Here is a 19,141-nt window from a genome sequence, read left to right as displayed (position 1 = left end):
TAGGTAGGACAGCACAAACATGCATGTTGCTGTGAAAACAAGTCCTCCAGTACAGGTGCAACCACACGAGTTGTTACATCTTCCAACATTCCAATCGCAAGTCACATTATAGATGAAGAGTGACCGAGCGGTCCAAGGGGTTGCGTTTTGGCTCGAATCTTTCTGAATCATGGGTTCAAATCCCACCCCGACCTCAACTCGGGAGACAATGGTGCCGTCTGCAGTTGTCTAAGAATTGTCTCTAGTTTAGACCATGTTCTTGAGTGCAATTAAGGTCTGTTTCTATTTAGTCCTGTTGCATTCATAAGGTATGTGGACCCATCAAAGTTTTTCCTAAGCGATGAATTTCTTTAACTTTCACGTTAATCTGGACTGAATATTTAAGGAGAAACTACCATGCGGATTCAAACAAGATAAGTGAAACGAGGCACATGTCCATCTAATGTGAGGCGAGTGATTTAAGGAAGGATCCTTTTCCATGTGCCACAGATTAGGAGTTGACAATTTTTAACTTCAAAATATAGTTCAAAATAATGCTAAGTCAATTTTTACGCTCATTAAGACCAATCACCGAATAGCAGAGGATGGTTTCGATCCATCGGCCTCTGGGTTATGGGCCCAGCACGCTTCCACTGCGCCACTCTGCTGCTGCTCAAGCTTGGCTTTAGTCCGTACTTTGTTGTATCTTAAGAATCATTCGGTCCAGACCCTATCTCAACTGGATGGTTCTGGTTTTCTTTGAAGCCGTTTCACCTGTGATCTGAGCAGGAATTATTACGTCATGAACAAGCATAGGTAGGACAGCACAAACCTGCATGTTGCTGAGAAAACAAGTCCTCCAGTACAGGTGCAACCACACGAGTTGTTACATCTTCCAACATTCCAATCACAAGTAACATTTTACATGAAGTGTGACCAAGCGGTCCAAGGGGTTGCATTTTGGCTCGAATCTCTCTGAATCATGGGTTCAAATCCCACCCCGACCTCAACTCGGGAGACAATGGTGCCGTCTGCAGTTGTCTAAGAATTGTCTCTAGTTTAGACCATGTTCTTGAGTGCAATTAAGGTCTGTTTCTATTTAGTCCTGTTGCATTCATAAGGTATGTGGACCCATCAAAGTTCTTCCCAAGCGATGAATTTCTTTAACTTTCACGTTAATCTGGACTGAATATTTAAGGAGAAACTACCATGCGGATTCAAACAAGACTAGTGAAACGAGGCACATGTACATCTAATGTGAGGTTAGTGATTTAAGGAAGGATCCTTTTCCATGTGCCACAGATTATGAGTTGACAATTTTTAACTTCAAAATATAGTTCAACATAATGCTAAGTAAAACTTTATGCTCATTAAGACCAATCACCGAATAGCAGAGGATGGTTTCGATCCATCGGCCTCTGGGTTATGGGCCCAGCACGCTTCCACTGCGCCACTCTGCTGCTGTTGACGTCATGCTTTAGTCTGTACTCTGCAGTCACTCAAAAAGGATTTGGACGAATAACTTTCACGCCATGGACTGTCAATTTAAGGAGAAACTACTGTGTGGATTTTGAACGAGACGAGAGAAACGATGTACATATCTCCAATGTGAAGTCAGTGGTTTAAAAAAGGGTCATTTTTTTTAAGTGCAACATAAAGTTAGATAAAATATCATGCACATTCAGATCAATCACTGGGTAGCAGAGGATGGTTTCGATCCATCGACTTCAGGGTTATGGGCCCAGCACGCTTCCACTGCGCCACTCTGCTGCTGCTCAAGTTTTGCTTTAGTCCGTACTTTGTTGTAGCTTAAGAATGATTCGGTCCAGACCCTATCAACTGGCTGGATCTGGTTTTCTTTGAAGCCGTTTCACCTGTGATCTGAGCAGGATTTTTTACGTTATGAACATGGCTGGGTAGGACATCACAAACCTGGATGTTTCTGTGAAAACAATTCTGCCATTCATTCGTACTCACGAGTTGTAACATTTTCCAACTACCTTCCATTCCACAGCAACACCATCCATAGTGTGGCCGAGCGGTCCAAGCTGTTGAATTTAGGCTTCAGTTTCTCTGCTGTTGAAGGTTCAAATACCACCACTGCTTCTTTCGGTGCTACTGTCCTTTGTTATTTCTGATTTCATCCTATATGCAGCAAGGTCAACAGAAGCTCAATAACTATCCTGGTCATTTGAATCAGGTGCACTGCAGCAGTGTGAGATGGAAAACAGGCACCCCATCCAGTAGTGATGTGCATGACTGTCCTCTATGTTAACTGAATCATTAGATATTAGATATTTGTGACCAATTTGTTTGTGGCTCTGCATTTTGCCATGCAAAAATCAGCCCATTAGTTGTTTTGTGTTTCAGTGGGTTCGTTTGAGGGCCAAGATACAAATTTTACGTAAGCAGAGTTGCACAACCACTTATTTTGAGCCTTGGATGCTCCAGTCTTGCTTAGGAATTGTGATTTTACTATAGATACATTCAATATACTAAACCTTTGTAGATGCAAATACCACAAAACCAAGGAACTCATGTTGATTTCCAGTACATTTGCACAAAAATGCCAAACCAAGACATTGTGTCTTTGTCTTTGGGAGGCCTAGTACAATCTAGAATCTAGATTGTAGATTCTATATTCTAGTTTTTCAATCCTGTTCCTCAAGGGCCGGTGTCCTGCGTGTTTTCCATTGCACTCTGCTACAACACACCCTATTTAAATGATCAGGATCGTTATCCAGCTTCTGCAGACCTTGCTGAATTTCTAATTATGAGGTGGAGCTTGTTTTATTCTTACTACACCACATTAGCTCCGGTTTGCTCTGCTTAAATGCTTTGGTTTCTGCACTTTATCTTCATTAAACTTGTACTTTATGTGAGAAGAAGGACACTGCATTTATCCCCTGTGTTGTTTTTGCTGCCCAGGCAGAGTGACAGCTGGTCAGCCTGCTGTCCCTATCATCAGCAGTCATTTTCTATTTTGTTGTTGTCTCATAGACACCATGGCAGGCACCTTAGCTGCTGACAGTCTATTTTAGACTGCTATTTGGGAAAAGCAGCCAGTGTCATTCCACTCAAACTGTACGTTTAATAAGATAAAATTTCATAAATATTTAACATAGGGGTGGGTGATTGTGTCTTAAAATATAATTTGTTGATGGAATAGATCAATTTGATAGCCAATGTTAAAAAAATATGACTTATTTTGTTTGGCTGCATAAATGGAGCCTGGAGTTAAAAAGTCTTAAGCATTTCCTGACAGAGTTTGAATCAGGGCGAGAAGACTGAACATTTGTCAAGGAAAAGGGGGAGACTAGATTACACACAGGTGGACTCTATTCATCATCAGTCATTTAGGTCACCATTGGATCATTCTGAACTTAGCGAACGAGTGAGTTGGCTGCACTGACGGGGCTGAATAATATCGCACATCCCACATTAAAATCAATTTAAAAATATATTAATTACATTACACTTCACAATTGTCGCACTTGGTATTGATTTATCACAAACAATTCCAACTTTTACGTTTTGGACATTCCTTTAATGTAAACAAAAAAAGACTGACAATAATATATCCATTCATCCATCCATCATCTTTACCGCTTGTCCTCAATAGGGTCGCGGGGGGTGCTGGAGCCTATCCCAGCTATCTTTGGGCAGTAGGCGGGGGACACCCTGAACTGGTTGCCAGCCAATTGCAGAATTATATATATATATAGGGCACCGTGCATCGAGCGGCTGTTTTGTTGGGACTCCAGAGGCACCAGCAGCTTCAAATACCTGCTTGCTACTCTTCAGTGGGTTTTGAACAGCTGCTCTCTAATACAATGTACAAAGTATTTGCCCCATTGAAGTTCCCCTTAATACGCTTTTATGCTCTTTGAGTCACACATATTATGAACAAATGATCTTGAAACACTCAATGTTTTCATTACTTTCACAAGACATTGGCCTGTTCTGTCCTTTTCATCAGCAAGATGCATAAAAACTGCAACTTGCTTAACAATGTGGAACAAACTGATTCAGTATTTTCTCTTAAATAAAAAAAACACATTGGAAACTGCACAAATTTGTCCATTTCATTTCTTTAAATAGACAGAAGAAACAAAATGTGCAATACTTTATTGTATTTAATTCTAATTCACAAGTTGTGTAAAAGTAGCTTGACATCCCAAAGACTGTAACCAGAACTTTGTTTGCAAACAAAAATACATCACACACTTTCCAACAGGTTGTCATAAACACATATTTCATTGTAATTCTAACTCTGCTTGATTGTAATGCACAATGATATTGTCTTGGTCATCATATAGAAGAAAACCTTGCGGTAAATATTGACACATTTGTAAATTCTTGACCAGCATGTTGTCTGTACAGCCTATGATGGGGTCAAAATCAGTCAAGCAGGTAAACATCACATTTCACCGTCATGGGGTTCTCATCCGTACCGCGTCCGCTTTGGGTGAGGAGCTCATCTGCCCTGAAGGAACAGCACAGCAACTGATTATGATCGATTATGATAGATTCCTCCTTGAATGACCTCTGCGGGCAGTAACATTTTCTTCACTGCGCCTGTACACACTCAAACATTTATTAAAATGGGCAGGTGTGGACATGAATAGATAGAACAGTTTTAATTAAAGGTTGAAGTAGAAATCAAAATTTACACAGGGTGAAATGCATGTGGTATTCTTACTGTTTGGCCTATGAAAATGAAAATACAGTGCCATTTTCATTCAAATTTGTTGTATTTCATAAAAGTATCCGCGCTCGAGAATGCAAACAAAATGGTCTTATACGCGTCAATTGTGGGCATTGGTAGCTGCACACGCGGTTTCAGGGTTCACATCATTACTCATTTCATGCATGCGCATTTGTCCACGCGATCCTGTCGGTTAACATGCTGCCATGAGCATTTATTATCTAACTGGTGACTCCATAAAACCCCCAAAATAAACAGATCTCTTTTGTTGTTTTTGTAATGCTGGATGGTAATATCGCTTCTCGAAGCAGACGTCCTTCCACCGGTATCTCCATCTTTCTAATTGAAATGTAAAGCAATATTAAGATAGCCAGATGGTCGAAAACTCTTGCCGTTAACAAACATTACAACAGACACAGGAGCTTTTTTTGTTCTCTTTCACAAGGCAGGCATTTGGATTATTCATGCGCATGCATGCATCGGGGATGCGTGGACAACTGCATATGCATGGAACACATTTTGACGCGAACCCTTACATATAGTATGAATGCAACTGCAGCACATCTACGGTCCACGTGCAGTCTTAAGCCGTCTGCGATTGCGCAGTGCGGAAGGAATGAATCAGCCTTTATGTGTTCTGTCCACTCAGACTGAAAACCGGTGATAAAATCACCTCTATGCCCTGTATATCATTGTTGGTATAAGGGGACACCAAAATCTCTACAAAAGACTGTGACATCATGGATGCCCAGACTATTGAGAATAGAAGACCATTGAAAGCTTGAGTGGCCACAATGAGGTCAAACATGCTCATGTATGTTTTTCTTTATTCATAATTATCAAAATACAAAAAGAAATTCACAATAGCATATAAATTATGTATGTGTATGAATGATTATTGATAAATTTAAGTGGATAAACTAAAAATTTTGAATATATTATTAAAAAAGTAAAAAAAAAAAAAAAAAAGAAGCAAGTACAGTGGACCCATGTTACTTCAGAGAAAATCTATAATTGATATCTATTAAAATGCATTGGCAGAATATAAAAATTATCAATGAATTCACAATTAAATCCAATAAATTATTCTAGAAGTTGTGGCAAACATTAACTATGTACTTTCCACAAAAAATGGGTGGGGGAAACAAAACCCTGAAAAAAAAATACATAAAGGGACACTCGCCTGATCTTAACATTGGCACTTATGTAATAGGTTTGCCTGTAAAATGACATCAGAAGTAAAATAGTAGCTTGAACTTTTACCCGAACTTGGACCGTCAATTTAAGGGGTACCTACAATGTGGATTTAGAACGAGACTGGTGAACCAAGGTACATTTCTCCAATGTGAAGTCAGTGACTTATGGAGGGGTGGAACTGTCCCACAGATAATGATTTGACAATTCTTTACTTCAACATATTTTTTTCAGAGCAAAACTTTAAATGAGTTCAACACAATGGTAAACGCAGGTTTATGCTCATGAAGACCGAACTCTGGATAGCAGAGGATGGTTTCGATCCATCGGCCTCTGGGTTATGGGCCCAGCACGCTTCCGCTGCGCCACTCTGCTGCCATGTGTGTTCATCTGTTTGCTGTACTCTGTTGTCGCTCAAGAAGGATTTGGTCCCGTCTATCTCAAATGGATGGTTCTGGTTGTCTTTGAAGCCACTTCATCTGTGATCTGAGCAGGTTTTATTGGGGTTTTGAACAAGGCTGAGTAGGACAGCACAAACCTGGATGTTGCTGTGAAAACAGTCCTCCAATTTAGGAAGAACCACACGGGTTGTTGCATTTTCCCAAAAACGTGCATTACAATGCGTCGGTAGTGCGGCGGAGCAGTCCATGCTGCTAGATTTAGGCTCCAGACTCTTTGGAGGTGTAGGATCAAATCCCTTCACTGCCACTTCAAACCACAGGCTGCTACCCACGAGTTGATATTTGTCTTTAGTTGAGACAATGTTCTTGAGTGAAATTAAGGTCTTTTTCTATTTTGTCCTGTTGCTGCCATACGGTATGTGAACCCATCACAGTTCTTCCTTAGAAATGAATATCTTTAAATTTCACGCTAATCTGCACTGTCAATTTAAGGGGTACCGACAATGCGAATTGAGAATAAGACAGTGAAACGAGGCACATATATTCAATGTTATGTCAGTGACTTGTCTGGTCATTTCCCATGTGCCACAGATTATGAGTAGACAATTCTTAACTGAAACATTTGTTTCAAGTGTAATACATTAAAATAGTTCAATACAATGCTTAAGAAAAGTTGATGATCATAATGAACAATCGCCAGATAGCAGAGGATGGTTTTGATCCATCGACCTCTGGGTTATGGGCCCAGCACGCTTCCGCTGCGCCACTCTGCTAGTACCTGTATGTTGCTTTCTTCTGTACTCAGTTGCCGCTCAAGAAGGATTCGGTCCCAACTCTATTTCAACTGGATAGCTCTGGTTGTCTGAAGCCGTCTCCCCTGTGATCTGAGCAGAATTTATGACGCTATGAACAAGTCTGGGTAGGACAGCACAAACCTGGATGTTGCGAGTTCTCCAGTTGTAACATTTTAAAACAAACTTACATTCAAATTGCTGTATAGGTAGTGTGGCCGAGTGGTCTAAAGTGCTGGATTAAGGCTCCAGTCTCTCCGGAGGCGTGGGTTCAAATCCCATCACTGCCACATCTGTGGTCCCAGGGTTCGCGGTTAACTTTAAAAACTGCTTACCCATCGGGCAAGTGCCACTAAAATTTGCCTTGCCCGACCGACTTGGCCAAGTGACAATTTTTGTTCTCTAAGAATAAAATGTTTATGGTTGTAAAATGTGCGGCACAAATGTAAATAAACATATAATCTGATAAGCATAAATTAATCTTGTTTTCATCATCAACCATGAAACCCTACTCACAACAGCATGTATCATCCTGTGCAGTTATTGAAAATGTTAATTGTAGTTTTAATAATTAACAAATCTGCATGTTAAATTGGGAAAATGATATTACGGCAATCCAGATTATCATTTTTATGTTCAGGAGAGCCTATTAATTGAGGAATCACATGAGTAAATTATGAGTGTGGGAAATTTGTGTATTCCTCTAAGACCAGTGCCTTTGGTGCTGCCTCCACAAGTTTCATAGCAAAAACAGAACACAGTCACTGACACTATGTCAAGGTCACATCATGGAGCTAATGAATTAACAGCCAATAATCAAATATTACTCCCTTCCTTACTCACAACTGAATTGTCTACTGAAAAATATTCGAGCTGTTTTAATCATGTCAGAGGAATCCGACATGAATCCGAAATGTTCGGATTTGAACGAACTCGTCGCCACTTGTAAACATGCGCAGAAGGTAAGAAAACATCCGGCTGTCAATTTTCGGCCGAAATATCGTAGGTTTTTGTTGTGTTTTTCAAACTTCAAATGAGGATGCGACTACAGCGAGTTCCAATACTGCGGGATTTATTGACGTTCACTTTAACTCGACATTCACTGAACTAACTGATCCCCGTAGCGCCCGCCCATTGCCCCCGATAAGGCCAATGGACCATACCACAACATAAGGGGTGTCTGGGTTAAACCATCACCATACAGTGCACACAAACAGATCACACCACAGTTTTTGTCGAAATTAAAGATATTTGGCTGCTTTAAAAAATGTTTGCCCGGTCGGGCAAGTTGCCCATAATTTTACCTTGCCCGTGGCCAAATTTCACTTGCCCCGGGCAATCGGGAAGCGGTTAACCGCGAACCCTGGGTCCTTTTCCCTGTTGTTCAACCTTTGTCTCAAGTTTACACACTGTTCTTGAGTGAAATTAAGGTGTGTTTCTATTTTGTCCTGTTGCTGTCATCACGTATGTGAACCCATCACAGTTCTTCCTTAGTAATGAATATCTTTAAATTTCACGCTAATCTGCACTGCCAATTTAAGGAGAAACTACCATGCGGATTCAAACAAGACTAGTGAAACGAGGCACTTGTCTATCTAATGTGAGGTTAGTGATTTAAGGAAGGATCCTTTTCAATGTTATGTCAGTGACTTGTAAGGTCATTTCCCATGTGCCACAGATGAGTAGACAATTCTAAAATGAAACATTTTTTTTGAGTGTAACACTTTAAAATAGTTCAAAACAATGTTAAAGGCAAGTTGATGATCATAATGAAGAATAGCCAGATAGCAGAGGATGGTTTCGATCCATCGACCTCTGGGTTATGGGCCCAGCACGCTTCCGCTGTGCCACTCTGCTAGTACCGGTATGCTGCTTTATTCTGTACTCAGTTGCCGCTCAAGAAGGATTCGGTCCCGACCCTATTTCAACTGGATAGCTCTGGTTGTCTGAAGCCGTCTCCCCTGTGATCTGAGCAGAATTTATGACGCTATGAACAAGTCTGGGTAGGACAGCACAAACCTGGGTGTTGCGAGCTCTCCAGTTGTAACATTTTAAAACAAACTTACATTCGAACTGCTGTATAGGTAGTGTGGCCGAGCGGTCTAAGGTGCTGGATTAAGGCTCCAGTCTCTCCGGAGGTGTGGGTTCAAATCCCATCACAGCCACATTTATGGCATCTGTGGTCCTTTTCCCTGTTGTTCAACCTTTGTCTCAAGTTTAGACAATGTTCTTGAGTGAAATTAAGGTCTGTTTGTATTTTGTTCTGTTGCTGTCATAACGTATGTGAACCCATCACAGTTCTTCCTTAGTAATGAATATCTTTAAATTTCACGCTAATCTGCACTGTCAATTTAAGGAGAAACTACCATGCGGATTCAAACAAGACTAGTGAAACGAGGCACTTGTCTATCTAATGTGAGGTTAGTGATTTAAGGAAGGATCCTTTTCAATTTTATGTCAGTGACTTGTCAGGTCATTTCCCATGTGCCACAGATGAGTAGACAATTCTAAACTGAAACATTTTTTTGAGTGTAACACTTTAAAATAGTTCAAAACAATGTTAAATGAAAGTTGATGATCAATGATTAATTGACAATCGACAGATAGCAGAGGATGGTTTCGATCCATCGACCTCTGGGTTATGGGCCCAGCACGCTTCCGCTGCGCCACTCTGCTAGTACCGGTATGTTGCTTTAGTCTGTACTCAGTTTCTGCTCAAGAAGAATTCGGTCCCGACCCTATTTCAACTGGATGGCTCTGGTTGTCTAAAGCCGTCTCACCTGTGATTTTAGCAGAATTTATTATGCTAGGAACAAGCCTGGGTAGGACTGTTTGTATTTTGTCCTGTTGCTGTCGTAAGGTATGTGGACACAGTTCCTCCTAAGCGATGAATATCTTTCACACTAATCTGGACTGTCAATTTAAGGAGAAGCTACCATGTGGATTCCGAACGAGACTAGTGAAATGAGGCACACATCTCCAAGGTGAGGTCAGTGATTTAAGGAAGGGTCATTTCCCATGTGCCACAGATTATGAGTCAACAATTCTTAACTTAAACATCTATGTTTTTTTTAAGACTAACACTTCAAAAGATCTCCAATTCAGGTGCCACCACAATTTTTTTTTTCCAACATTCTATTCCATCACTGAGCCACATCAGTTACATTTTACAAAAAACGTCCATTCCAAACACGTCCATAGCAACCCATGCTATGGTGCTGTGGATTTTCAGGAACAAAGCAAGCATTTTCTGCTCTTTCTGTCCTTCATTTTCAAACCCAAAAATTGAGTGATGACAAAAACGCTGTCAGCACAGTATTAATTTTGAGGAGACAAATTCACTTTAACCTCGCATCGTAGTCGGAGATGCTCAATGGATTCAGGTAGAAATATAATTTTCTGTGACCTCATAGCTCTGACTGTCATTACCAGAAGAACAAATTCACCACATATTACTCTCATGACATTTCTCAGCCTATTAGTCTTTGCTCATCACGTCACTTCTGTGTTTGAGTTGGCCTTTTCCAGAGAGCACATAGATGATAATCATAAGAGATTGACCTTTAGTTACAGCATCATCTGCCAGAGAACTCTGTTCAAACCCTGTCTAGAAGCATCTCCCTTTTTAATCCAAGACCTTCATTTGCTTGCATAAGTACTGACAAATGAAAGACTGACATAATTATTAAGAAAATACACATTATGCTCATAGTCTCTTTGTTGCACTTCCGTTTTTTATGGGTTTTGCTCTCTCTTGCTATTGATTCTTCTTTTCCCATTGCAGGCTTGCTTTGTATTTGGGTTTAGTAGATGTACAAAGTAGTTAATTTCTTGTGATTTCCAACCTCTGCTGTGACTCTGTGGGCTGGCTAGACAAATGGGAGTCAATTAATTTCCAGTTTGTAGCCTAGAAGACAGACAAAGGCGGGCTATTTTGTCTTATTTATTGCATCACTTTTTTGTGCCATTTTTTCTTCTCTCTCTCTTTCAACATACCAAGTATATTCCTATGATTATTCATCCTTCATTTAAGATGCTCAACAGAATTAAAGGGGAAGGCTTTTTTTGATCATGTAGCATAATTGGTCGTGAAAAATAATTTTATGAATAATGTAAAGAAGCATTTACCCATTGAGGAATGAATACATAATAAAAGTGCAATAATTAGATCACAGACCAATCTATCAATTTTCAATGCTGCTTATCCTGTTCAGAGTTGCGAGGTGCTTAAGTTTATCCCACCTGACTTAGGGCGAAAGGTGAACTACACTTTCAACTGGCAACTCTCCTTCACAGAGTCGAGACGAACAGACATTTACACTCACATACACACCGCCACTGAACCCAAGCTGCTTGCATACGTCAGGCAATCTTCAGTGATTAGGCTGATCTAATGTCATCTCTGAATATCTCCAAGACAACTCAGTGGTGTGTATGACCTCCATGTTCTTTTATGCACTCACTACATTGCTTTGGCATGTTCAGGATGGCAGATGGCCTCCCGGGGCAAGATCAAGGAATCAAGTCAGCTCTTGGACTGTCTGTGGTGCAACATGGCCGCAGTGAATACAATGATATAAGATGTCCCAGAGCTGATAGATTGGGCTGCAGTTTCATCAGAAGCCTTCATTATCCAGAAATGCTGACACACTCTTGTCTCACTCTTGACTCACTCTGGAGGCATTGTCTTGTACCAGAACCAACTCACTGCACCAGCAAATGTGTAGTTATTGATTTCTGATGAGTATCTGTTCCAAATTGTCCGTTTTTCCTCACTGGCTTGTTTAATTGGTAGCTTCGACTCCATTCTTCAGGCGTGCTAATATGGCTGGGTGGGTTTTCGAGCGATTCACCCAATAGGTCTGAGAATCGCATCTCTTTAGCTAATAGCAGTTAATGTACTTCAGGCCAGGACCTGGAAGTGTGGCCCTCCTAGGACACGCCTCATATAACCATCACCGACCCACTGCCAAATAGCTCATATTGTAGGATCTTGCAGGCAAAAGAACATTCTCCACAGCATCACTAGATTCTCTCATTTCCAATATGTTCATTTTGAAACTGCTCACACCTATGGAGAGAGACAAACCGTCATGGCCACAGAGCATATGGATGTTCCATTTATTAAGAGCTAAACTACCTGAGCAGAGCTGCAGGTATTTTTTCATGCTACCAGTAGTGCAATTCAAAGGAACCAGCCAGAAAGCACAAAGAGAGAGAAGATTTGTGTCACAACCAACTGCAAAACCATTTCTAAACCTTTATAGGGGATTGAATGTCTTTCAAATTGTCTTCCACAGTCCAAGTCATTTGCGCAACAGGAGAGAATGAGTCACAATCGTTATTGCTTCAAACTGGATAGGTGACCTGGAGTTACTTGTTTCTACAAAATGCCATAATGGTTACATGTTGGGGCCATTTGTTTTAAACTTGGAAAAGGAAGGAACTCTTTCCATATGAGTCCATTTTATAATGTATAATACTTTAGTCCATGTCGTCTTGTGTTATGTTGTTCTTACCCTATGTGCTGATTTGTAGAATTTATTTTAAACGCCACTCATATAATTTCCCAGGGCGATTACAGAAACTGTCATGTGGTTGGTCTCTGCAATGGTATCCAAGAAATACCTCTAAATGAGAAATTACTTTGGAGTTCATAATTATACACATTTCTGGAAACTGATATTATGCATTTTAAGTATTTATTACAACCTAAACTGATTATGCTTGCTGTGAAGTGCTCAGCGTACAATATTTAACTCCTTATTGTTCCTTTTTTCATCAGTTTTAAAAGTAACATATCAAAACTGAACCTTCATCATAATTAAAATTGATTGTCTTTATTACCCAAGCCCGAACATGGAATTTCAACAGAGATTTGGGTGGACAGCCATATTGCAGAAAATCCCGAATAGTAATTCCATACAACATCATGCCAATCTGTGTGAGAAAAAAAAATCAAGAAAAAGCTAATCGTGGCAATGGGAAACCCTGTGTCTGTTAGCGGCAGAAAATGGCTGGGAAAGGCCTTGTGCACACATTCGTCACTTTAGTGTCTCTTTGCATGCATGGCTTCCTCATTTTAAATTTGACCCTCATTAAGGCCAGACCCGATCTGTTGCTTTGTGAATCCTTTTGCCTGTGTGCCTCTGTTGGGTAGCTTTAATTGGTGAAGGCCAGCTTTACAATGGTGCTGCTTACTTTACTGCAGGCTTCAGTGAGTTTAAGGAACAGAATGGAGAATCTTTTGCATTTATGCGCACATGCACACACAGCCACACACACGCTCACTGAGACAGCAAAATCACCTCCTGCTGCTCCACAGAGCCTGATTATGTCTCCAGCCCATTGACAGTAGTGTATAATTTAAAAGTGTGCTCTTAATCTTAGAACTTGTGAACGCTTGGTATTGTTATTCAGAGATTGGTTATGAACATCCTCTCATTTGCCATTTCTCTCAAAACTTTACATTAACAATGGTAATGACATTTTTACTGACCCAATTCACCTTCCAAGTTTCTTTTTCGATGTAAATTGTCCATTAAACCTGGTTGGAAAATGGTATATTACATGTCCAACTCATTCAATTTCTGTTGAGATTCAGGTCGAGGAACAGACTGAGAAATTCATTTTCACTTTATGTTATTGAAATCAATTTTGTTAACATACCTTATTGCCAGAGACATGGCTGCAGTAGAATTGTATGTCTTCCATTTGCATCACGATTTTTGATGGATGTGTTGGATTTTTTGTGGACAACTGAGGTTCAAGTTCACAAAGAATGAACTGCAACCACTAATAGCACCATCATTTGCACCCGCTGTTTGCTCCGTCTTATCATCCTATTCAACAAAGGATATTGTGCTAATGATAAACCAACACAAACCCGCTCCATAGAGTTTGGCAGTGTCATGCCGTGGCAGAACAATGGCAATTGTGAAGAGAAAGATGATCATTTCAGAACATGAGTTTGTGGTCCTAAACAAGGAGTTGAGAAAACTGTTATCGATTCGTCACCAAAACACCTCCAGGGCTTGTTGAGGAAGGACGTCTTCATCCAAAATCGACGCCCACTCGCACTGCAACGTTGTAAGCGATGGCAGATGCGAATGTATTCGACTTATCGTAAGAATTCTAGACGCTGTTTGCCTGTTAATTTGTCAGCTAATTCCCGCCTTGGGCAGCTGTTACTTTTAACACCAGCGCAACGACTACTGTTAGCCGTGGTGGGAAGACATCCATGCCCGACTGCCGGTTTTATATTTTCACAGATGGGCAAGAATAGTGATGTGCATTTCAATTTTGGAGGTGATCGATCCTCATTTTAGACAATAGAACTGTCAAATCAAGCAATATTGCAATGCCTGCTGTGACGTAGACAGCTGAGACAGAAAAAATAAGAAGCCAAGCTACAAAAGGGGGGGCATGCCAATTCGTCGTACATCTAATCCCCAAAGAAATTCTTAAATAACAACAGAGTCTTTTGGGGGGGAGAATTTTTGTACTGATGTCATTTTTACCTGCATACCTATTCTGTATGTACCAATGTTCAGCCGGATCAAGTGTCACTTTCACCAAGTACAATGCAAACAATCTATTTTAAATTGCTCATTATTTTGACAGCATTTGTTTTCCATTGTTGAGCGAAACAGTCCATTTTACTTTAAGTTGACAGCTGACTGCACGCTCCATGTGCAATAAACTGATGATGGAACACACACAGTAAATTTTCTTATTTTTTCTTTTGTTCTTATTTTACTCTAAAAAGACTATATTAGATCCCCGTAAACAGAGTATTTGAGAGTAAAATATTCAGCGTAAAATTCTTCCAAAAAATTTCACGCAGGATTTTACTGAATATTTTACTTAGAAATTTTGCTCTGTCTACCAGGACCAAATAATTTTTTTAGAGTAAAATATACTCTCCAAAATTTACTGTGCAGGAGCAGACTTCATTTTAGGTTTGCTGCAGGTGGATAATTTAAGTTAGGCTTTGGGGTTGATTCTTCTTGGGATGCACAGGATGTGAATGCAGCACATGACCCAAAAAAAAATCACAGGCAGTTAACGAAGATTCGTAATAATTTGTAAAAGTTTAAAATCAACAAATCAAATAGAGTTCCAAAACACAGGTGCAGAATTCACCCCCCTCAAAGAAAAAATACATGCATATTGTCACAGTGCATGTAAAACCGCATGCAAAAATAGTCAGTGTAAGGATGAAAAAGGTCAAAGTAAGCCAAGCCCATTATTTTTAATAAACAAATTACAGAGAAAAACTTCCCTTTGAGGAGGTAACAATGTAATGAAAATCAAATTAACAGCTCCGATTGCCAGCTACTTGATAGGTGGAAGCATCAAAGAATGCCGTCTGTTTTTAAGGGTAGCTAATCGGTCTGTTGTGACTCAGTGCAATCGAGGCTAATGACATGACTTTGGCTCACAACACACGAACTGTATGCTCCAAAATACCTTTCAAGTCACAAAGATGGCATTTTGGTGCACGCTGTATCTGCCTGGATGGTTTAAGGAAAACATTAAATAATAGATAATGAATGTAATATTAAAGTTGATAAATTTAATATTAAAGTAGTAGCCTACAACATATCGGTGAAAGGCTAATTTGGCTTCTATTTATCTCTTGGCTCGCTCCACTCTCTAATAAATATGTTTCTAAATAAAATGTTACGTATTATAAGTCTTCTATGATGCACCTTGTTTCATATTTCATATCTGTATTGAGATTGATATGATTCCTGGACTTTTTGCATCACTAATGGGTTTATTCTGTGAACTTTCCAGAAGATGTTGCCTTCCTTGTTGCTCTCTCAACTCATGTCCGGATTTCGAGGATTAATATTGGTCCGTTATTGTTTTTTTATTGACAATATCTAGTGAATAAGCTGAGCTCCTTATTCATAGTGCAAATTTGTGTATTGAGTTCATTTTCTAAACCCGTTGATCCTCATACAAATTGCAAGGATGCATCAACTAATTTGTACTACTGGCAGTGATTACTTACTTTCTGGAGAAACCTTCTTTGGTCCATCCTTCATGTTCTATTTTTTTTCTCTTTCCTACTTTTAATTCTCTTGTGTGCTAAGGCAAGCCTTAAGGCCTCTTTATACTCTTTATATACTTTATATGTATTATATCATATGTATATGATGCCATCTCCAGCTTTTATAAACATGACCAAATGGAAGCCAACTCCTGGCATGACCTTTCCACAGCCGTAGGTTTGAAATCGTTGGCAAAGTGAAAGGTTTTGAGGGACAAATTCACCGCAGCGACACCCCCCAACTTGGCGTGAAACTGCACTTTTCAAAACAACGCGTGTGGGTGCACGAGAAGGCAATTGACGCATGACATTAACGCATGACATTGACGCGTGACATTGACGCAGTGACGTACGCACGGACTTTGGACGCGGAAGGATAAAGAAGCCTTTAGTGTTATGGACCAGTGCAAGCAAACTCGCAAGGAAATCATGGACTGGACTACAGTTAAATTAGGATGTTCTCTTTTGGATAATGACGCACAAGTGCTCTTTACCTCGTACTATAAATGAATGAGGCCCATAGATTTTTGATCATATTTAAGGAAAAAATTATAATCCATCCCCCAGATTCTTTAACCTACACTACTGCGATACTTTGTGTGATTCAGACGCTCATAGAGGCCTGTACCACTGCAAGCAAGGTAGCAAAGAAAACATGGGCTGGCGTTGTTGTAATTAAGAATGGTCTCAATATGATTAAGTGGAATGGATTATAAAGCGGCACACATCAAGGGTCGTCGTAAAGAAAAGGGGAAATGCTTCAGTGCAAGATGATGTGTCAATTTCTCGCCACTTTATACTTTTTGGTACTTTGTTGTTCCAAATGAATATTTAAAAAAAAATTGTGCAACCATATTTTTTAGTTTTGCATAATAACATTTTCGGGATGCTTCAGCCTGCTGCAATGGACCTGACAACGATATATAGATGACATGCTTTCCGTTATTTCCATTGAAATTATCCTTGTGAGCGTTTCATTGTTCTCATTCATGGAGTTGAGTGGTTAACTGTAGAGGGGGGCACGTTTATGAACCCCACTAGTAAAGCCCTTCAAGTAGTGCGGCTTGAAACCTGTTGATTTTCTTGACATTCAAGAATACGGTGGGTCAAGTGTGCAACGAGCCAGAAGATGGTTTTGCTGAGCTTAGTATTGACATTGTTCAAGAATCATGTGACACATAATCATTTTTGGCCCTCTCTCAAACACACTCGCACAACACACAAATATCCTTCTGTGCTTTCTCTCAGGCCTCCAACCAACTGTCCAATTATCTTGATGCCTCTCAAACAGCTGACCCTTTGTAGTCCTTTAACAGGGTTCCGTGTAAATGGCAAAGGTTGTTTCCGGCTGATGGAATTATAATTATACCTCTTATTAGGGTTTCCTTTCAATCAAGTGTGTTGTTTCCCTTGTGTGTGGATGATGAAAACTTTTTTTTTTTTGCTACGCTCTTACTGTCATGCATATGCCTACATCCTCAAGAGTCAGGTCTTGAAGCAATTGGGTCACAGGCAGCGGTCAGAGCACTCTCACAACATTTTGAAAGGGCAAATTGTTTTGCTCAGATAACAAAACTAAGATATGCTGTTCTATTCACGTAACTGAATTTTCCATGTTGCTAGTTTATGATTTAATGATTGAACAGATTGTTAAACTTTATTTTCAATCATATACTGTATGTTTTCTTTATTTGTTGGGCCGTATGATAAGTTGAGTGATTAAGAAGTACAGTCCACATTTATGTTTCTGTTTCATGAAAGTGATATGTCGTAAGTGGTAAGGCCAAGATTTGTTTGCATTATTGTTGTAATATGCACTTTTCATTTGTTACTGAATTACAGTATTGTATATGCTTAAACCACAATTGTATGGCAGAATTATGTTATGGTGCAGGAGTACAATATTGCATGTCAAATGATTTAACATGTTTCTACCTGCAATTACAGAAAATTGTCTTTCATATTGTTTTATTTGTCTTTAACATACTATCATATAATGCATAATAGATCTAATGTTGTTTGTTGTAATAAAGATAATTGCACGTTGAAAATACGTTAAAAGGGAACCTTGAAAAAAAATTGTAATAGAAATTCTGAGGGAAAAAATGTGCAGATTGTTTTTCTAAATCAGCCCTACTTTTGATTCATGGAGATCAGTAGCTGGGTTCGCATGGAGACTTTTTTTGTCATTCCAGTTGAAATTATTCCGACTGAAGATCTATGGTCAACTGTTTACATATGACTTGATCTATTCCGATCTGCCGTTTACATATACCACCATATGAATCAGAGCAGACACATGGAGATCGATGTAAACGTCACACGATTTGTCAAGATGACGTTAATTTGTCTGTTTAGCAGATGATTGTACAAAACAATATGAAACAAAATATCAAAAGAAACACCAGGAAAACAGGACATGACAAAAACTTGTCATGAGTTGATAAAACAAAAGCAACATGTGGCACAGACGGCATGACAGACACTTGACAGTAAACAATGAGCTTGACCAGGACTGAAAGGAAGAAACAAGGAGCCGGAGGGAGCTGATTGGCCAACACTAGGGAATGGGCCTACAAGCACAGGTAGAAACAATTAGCTTAATGAGTCATACAAAGAAACACAAGAAACTAAATGCTCAACCAAAAGCGACCAAAACAGATCATAACAATTTGTTTCTACAGTGTTTGTGACTGTCACTCCCTGAGACAATGCTAATTTGCCCTTAGCAGTTGAATGATATTGTACATTGACTTTAGCATGAGCGCCGACCATATTTTTAAAACTGGACATTATTTGTATTTAATTATACTAGTGTAACTCTTGTTGTCGTTTTTAGTTTTACATTTAACTCCAACTGGGATGTCATTGAACAGCTGAAAAGACACTTTGGGACAGCAGAATCTCACGCTGCAGGCTTGCCACCCAAGCAACGTGGTGCATTCAGGCGCATTTTAAATCAGAACTTGCACACACACCAAGCTGTTCTGCACATTAATCATATTTC

General features: G+C 39.7%; 1 protein-coding gene and 1 non-coding gene across 5 annotated transcripts in view; both read left to right on the top strand.

The window, feature by feature from the left end:
* ldlrad3 (low density lipoprotein receptor class A domain containing 3) overlaps positions 1-19,141 on the top strand; it is a 93,104-nt gene that overhangs the window by 26,950 nt on the left and 47,013 nt on the right. The gene's annotated exons all lie outside the window — the stretch shown is intronic.
* On the top strand, positions 7,282-7,363 carry trnal-aag (transfer RNA leucine (anticodon AAG)). The gene has a single exon. It is a non-coding gene; the product is annotated as a tRNA-Leu (tRNA).

Source organism: Idiotropiscis lumnitzeri, chromosome 6 (assembly GCF_059441095.1).
Source record: "Idiotropiscis lumnitzeri isolate Australia: NSW breed Sydney's pygmy pipehorse chromosome 6, RoL_Ilum_1.0, whole genome shotgun sequence".
NCBI lineage: Eukaryota > Metazoa > Chordata > Actinopteri > Syngnathiformes > Syngnathidae > Idiotropiscis > Idiotropiscis lumnitzeri.
The sequence above is the reverse complement of the archived record's forward strand: the minus strand, read 5'-3'. Positions and strand labels throughout refer to the sequence as shown.